Source organism: Rattus norvegicus, chromosome 5, assembly GCF_021556685.1.
Source record: "Rattus norvegicus strain SHRSP/BbbUtx chromosome 5, alternate assembly SHRSP_T2T, whole genome shotgun sequence".
NCBI classification, from domain to species: Eukaryota; Metazoa; Chordata; class Mammalia; order Rodentia; family Muridae; genus Rattus; species Rattus norvegicus.
In genome coordinates, this window is record NC_141538.1 from 74,403,820 (window position 1) to 74,409,951 (window position 6,132).

Consider the following 6,132-nt stretch of genomic DNA (forward strand, 5'->3'; position numbering starts at 1 on the left):
AGGATAGCTAAAGCTATCCTCAACAATAAAAGGACTTCAGGGGGAATCACTATCCCTGAACTCAAGCAGTATTACAGAGCAATAGTGATTAAAAACTGCATGGTATTGGTACAGAGACAGACAGATAGACCAATGGAATAGAATTGAAGACCCAGAAATGAACCCACACACCTATGGTCACTTGATTTTTGACAAAGGAGCCAAAACCATCCAATGGAAAAAAGATAGCATTTTCAGCAAATGGTGCTGGTTCAACTGGAGGGCAACATGTAGAAGAATGCAGATCGATCCATCCTTATCACCCTGTACAAAGCTTAAGTCCAAGTGGATCAAGGACCTCCACATCAAACCAGACACACTCAAACTAATAGAAGAAAAACTAGGGAAGCATCTGGAACACATGGGCACTGGAAAAAATTTCCTGAACAAAACACCAATGGCTTATGCTCTAAGATCAAGAATCGACAAATGGGATTTCATAAAACTGCAAAGCTTCTGTAAGGCAAAGGACACTGTGGTTAGGACAAAACGGCAACCAACAGATTGGGAAAAGATCTTTACCAATCCTACAACAGATAGAGGCCTTATATCCAAAATATACAAAGAACTCAAGAAGTTAGACCGCAGGGAGACAAATAACCCTATTAAAAAATGGGGTTCAGAGCTAAACAAAGAATTCACAGCTGAGGAATGCCGAATGGCTGAGAAACACCTAAAGAAATGTTCAACATCTTTAGTCATAAGGGAAATGCAAATCAAAACAACCCTGAGATTTCACCTCACACCAGTGCGATTGGCTAAGATCAAAAACTCAGGTGACAGCAGATGCTGGCGAGGATGTGGAGAAAGAGGAACACGCCTCCATTGTTGGTGGGATTGCAGACTGGTAAAAAAATTCTGGAAATCAGTCTGGAGGTTCCTCAGAAAATTGGACATTGAACTGCCTGAGGATCCAGCTATACCTCTCTTGGGCATATACCCATAAGATGCCTCAACATATAAAAGAGACACGTGCTCCACTATGTTCATCGCAGCCTTATTTATAATAGCCAGAAAATGGAAAGAACCCAGATGCCCTTCAACAGAGGAATGGATACAGAAAATGTGGTACATCTACACAATGGAATATTACTCAGCTATCAAAAACAACGAGTTTATGAAATTCGTAGGCAAATGGTTGGAACTGGAAAATATCATTCTGAGTGAGCTAACCCAATCACAGAAAGACATACATGGTATGCACTCATTGATAAGTGGCTACTAGCCCAAATGCTTGAATTACCCTAGATCCCTAGAACAAACGAAACTCAAGACGGATGATCAAAATGTGAATGCTTCACTCCTTCTTTAAATGAGGAAAAAGAATACCCTTGGCAGGGAAGGGAGAGGCAAAGATTAAAACAGAGACTGAAGGAACACCCATTCAGAGCCTGCCCCACATTTGGCCCATACATATACAGCCACCCTATTAGACAAGATGGATGAAGCAAAGAAGTGCAGACCGACAGGAGCCGGATGTAGATCGCTCCTGAGAGACACAGCCAGAATACAGCAAATACAGAGGCGAATGCCAGCAGCAAACCACTGAACTGAGAATAGGTCCCCTATTGAAGGAATCAGAGAAAGAACTGGAAGAGCTTGAAGGGGCTCGAGACCCCAAAAGTACAACAATGCCAAGCAACCAGAGCTTCCAGGGACTAAGCCACTACCTAAAGACTATGCATGGACTGACCCTGGACTCTGACCCCATAGGTAGCAATGAATATCCTAGTAAGAGCACCAGTGGAAGGGGAAGCCCTGGGTCCTGCTAAGACTGAACCCCCAGTGAACTAGTCTATGGGGGGAGGGCGGCAATGGGGGGAGGGTTGGGAGGGGAACACCCATAAGGAAGGGGAGGGGGGAGGTGGATGTTTGCCCGGAAACCGGGAAAGGGAATAACACTCGAAATGTATATAAGAAATACTCAAGTTAATAAAAAAAAATAAAAAAATAAAAAAATATATAAAAAAAAGAAAAAAAATCTATTTTCACTAAAATTTTATCTCTACCTCCCTTTCAACCTCTATCTCTTCCAACACCCAACACCAGGCAGGAGAAAAAGGTTAGGGAGGAAAGGGGTATAGGGGCATTGAGTTCCTTGGGGCAAGTGCAACCTTAATAGTTAAAATATCTCCAACTTCTTTCTTTCTCTCTTTCTTTCTTTCTTTCTTTCTCTCTTTCTTTCTTTCTTTCTTTCTTTCTTTCTTTCCTTCTTTCTTTCTTTCTTCCTCTCTCTCTCTTTCTTTCCTTCTCCTCTTCCTCCTCCTCCTCCTCCTCTCCTCCTCCTCCTCCTCTCCTCTTCCTCTTCCTCTTCCTCTTCCTCTTCCTCTTCCTCTTCCTCTTCCTCTTCCTCTTCTTCTTCTTCTTCTTCTTCTTCTTCTTCTTCTTCTTCTTCTTCTTCTTCTTCTTCTCCTTCTTCTTCTTCTTCTCCTTCTTCTTCTTCTTCTTTTCCTCCTCCTCCTCCTTCCCCCACTCCTCCTTTTGCAAGAGCAGGAACCAGCAGGAGGAACAGCCACACCCCTGGCTCCTCTCTCATGGCTCTGACATTTATACCTTCACCAGAGTCCTTAGAATTAAACTGGCTGCAGCTGGTAAGATCACACCCCTGCCATAGCACACATGAGGGAAATAGCTGCTCTGGACAAACTGAAGCAGCCCCACATCCCACACCTGGGATTAAGACAAAAATGTATTCACCTAACATAACTGGGTTTATAAAGAAACCAAAACTCTCACTACACAAGATGAACAAGTAGTAACAAGTATATACAGTTTACCTCAGGACCTCCTCTTCTCTCTGAGATCTACGATACCTCAGTTCTTCCTTCAAACAGGCAGGGCTTCTTATACTTTATCTTGCAACTACAAGAAGTTGAGTTCTATGTGAGTGGTATACTTACGCAGCCCAGAAGTATAATTCTTGCATTTAATTTTATACTATGCATATTTTACCAAATTATAAATTGGGAGCTATTGTAATAGCTATTGTCAGTGTTGACCATACTAATGCCTCTTTCTGAGAATCTTCAGAGTACTTCTAAATTTTTACTGTCTCAAGTTATAGACTGACTCTTTATATGTTTCCCTAACACATGATGATTTTTTTAATGTTTTGTGTGTACAAGGTTGCATCTGGTGTATAATATAAAATGTGTATGTATGAGCAACTGCTAAAATTTGGGTGCCAATCAAATAAATGGAAGATTTATATGAGGAAAAGCAAATTTTGTACTATATTATTCGAAAGATTAATCTTTTATTCAGAAGAAATGCCTTTATTTACCACAAGTAGAAAAATTAAGAATTTAAATTGTGGAAAGAATTGTGGGTTCAACTATTTTGTTAGCTAATATACATTGAACCTGTTTCCCAATTTCTTGAGAACAGACAGTGATATCCATTTAACACAGTTGTCATTTTAAATAGGATAATTATCTGTGTATCTTTTCATATTAGAAGATTTCCAGAAACAGGGATCAAAATTCATTTATTCACTTATCCACTAAAATATTTACTAAGGCCCAAACATGTTAAGCACTGAAGATATAACTATGGACAAACAAGTGTACTTATATAAAATTTACATTATAGAGGAGTCAGGAGAGACAATAAACAAATAAATATATAACAATTTTGTCTAACCAATAGCACTGGATAAAATTAAAGAAGAACAAAGGTCAGAAGTTGACTGAGTTGACTGTTGTGATTCTAATTGAAATATTTGTCAGAAAATTCCAAGGAGAAATCTAACATCAAGTAAAAGAAAGCAAGTCCTGTGGGAAAGTTGAGAAGACACACCCAGATAGAGTGTATAGTTATACATACATCTGAAGCAGAAGGCTAGGAGATTACTGTGATGGGATAAGACAGATGAAGAGTGTGTCAGGAGGTAGGGGCATCAAGGCAGACAGTAACCAATTCAAGTAGGGCCGTGTTGGCCACATTGATGGCCACATTGATGAAAAAAAAATTAACAAGGAAGATCTGTGAATCCATGCATTCAGACATCCACCTTAGCTGCTGTCATGAAGACAGTCCACGGTGGAAACAGATATATTGTAGTTTTCTTTAATATTAAATCTCAATACTTGATACCATGTCTGATGCATAAATATGAACAATTAGTTGCACTTGTTATTTTGCTCAAGGAACATTTTTTATTGGAGAATTACAACTCACGGTGTCTGTGAATTACCAGTTTTGCCAGTGAGCAGAGCACAAAGCAAAGACAGCCAGGGTACTTTTTCAGTTAATTGGGGTTCATTCAACAGCATTTTGAGTTTTCAGGTAGACAATGCAGTGCTAAGATTTTAGAATGATTTTGAAAATGAACATCAATCAATAACTATCCATTACGGGCTTAAAATTGACTGCCTTTGACTGAGCCACAATAAATGCCAACAACTTCTCCATCCTTGTATCAAAGTAAAGAACGAAGTTGGTAGGGATATAATCCCAGATTTCAAGCCACAGTAAAGTCTTAGAATATTTTTAATCACTTCAAAAATTCAAACATGTGTGGCCTTCTACGAACTTCAAAAAAGTAGCTGAGTGTCCCTTCCCTCTCAAGTTACATCATGGACAGGACACAACACTGAGTATCTGATCTACAGTGCAATCAAGCTGGACAGTACTAGAAGCTGTTTGAAGTGGTAACTCAGGTATCTGGAGAAATGAGTGTTATATATTCACAAGTTCTCAGGGGAAAGCCCCGCTCTTAGACTTAATCCTTGTCAATGGAATGGGGGTTGGCTTCTCTAGCATCTACATCACATTAGTTGGTGCATATAAATATTGGCTGATTGAAATCCTAAGGAAAGGGGCACTAGGCTTCCATAAGACATATGTATTTGCTCACAAAAACATAGTGACACAATTTTATTGTATTGGATACTGTTTTTAAAAAGTAAGAAGATAAATATGAAATGTGTGATAACTATTCTAGTAACAGAATCAACCATTTAACAAAAATAATTATAAAAAACAGGAATTAGTTGCTAAAATGAAAGTGTCCGATATAAGGGTAGGGATGGTAGCACAATTAAGTAGAGGTTCTAGAAGTAGCTTCTGGTTCCTATCAGAATAGTTGAGTGACTGTGAGAACCTTTGGTGACAGCAGTGTCCTTGTAGATTTTTAACTCTGCCTGACTCCTCTGAGGTTACTTAGGGCTAAAGGCTGTCCTTGTGCTCTCTCACCCTCTTTAGCCACTGACTATTTTCATACCCATAGTCTAGTCTTCAAGATAAGCTTCTGAATGACTTCACCAAGTTCTGAAAATATACTCCATTATAATTTTGATTGACATTTTCTTAGTCCTATGTACTAATTTGTAAGAATTGGCAGCCTTAAAATACCTAGGGTAATTCTCAAACAGGAACACAATCTGCCTCTCCATTTAGTCACAGCTTAATTCATATTTCTCATTAGAGTTTTGCAGCTTTTCTTTATTTTCTTCCAACCCATTTCCCATGTAGATTATTTTAAGAGTGTGTTTTGACTCAAGATGACTTGAGTATTTTTCTTTAATAGGTGCTACTAATTGGAACTTTTTCATGGACATGCAATGACTGGTTTTTTTTTTAACAGTTTGATATTTGACTGCTTTCTTAAACTTTTAAAGTGATATTGATCTTTCAATTGATATCCAGACTATGACAGAAATAAAAAATAAGTCGCCTCTATTATTGTTCTTCACATAATATTTTATCAACCTGAATTTCCAGGGAAAATAAAGCTACCAGACCAAAGGACTTGGCTCAGAAACAGGTATAGTTTTCCCTAGAAAATCATCAGAGTCAACTTGAGCTAGCCGAGCCCTTTTCTCTTCTATGACACATGCCCTGGTGGCTTTTTTAGTGAACTGACCTACTAACCCTGTTTCTCTGTGCCTAGACAGTGTTATTCATTACCCAATTACTTAAGTCCTTTATGTCTTAACTCCCTTTTAAATGTTTGGACTCAACAGACGAATATTCAACAGTTATCCAGTAAGCTAAGTCCTAAACCTTTGAAGACGTGAGATTCCTACTTTCAAAACAGTAACAACTAAAAGCAGCCATGACACTTCTCTGACTGTCTCTATATACCCTTGA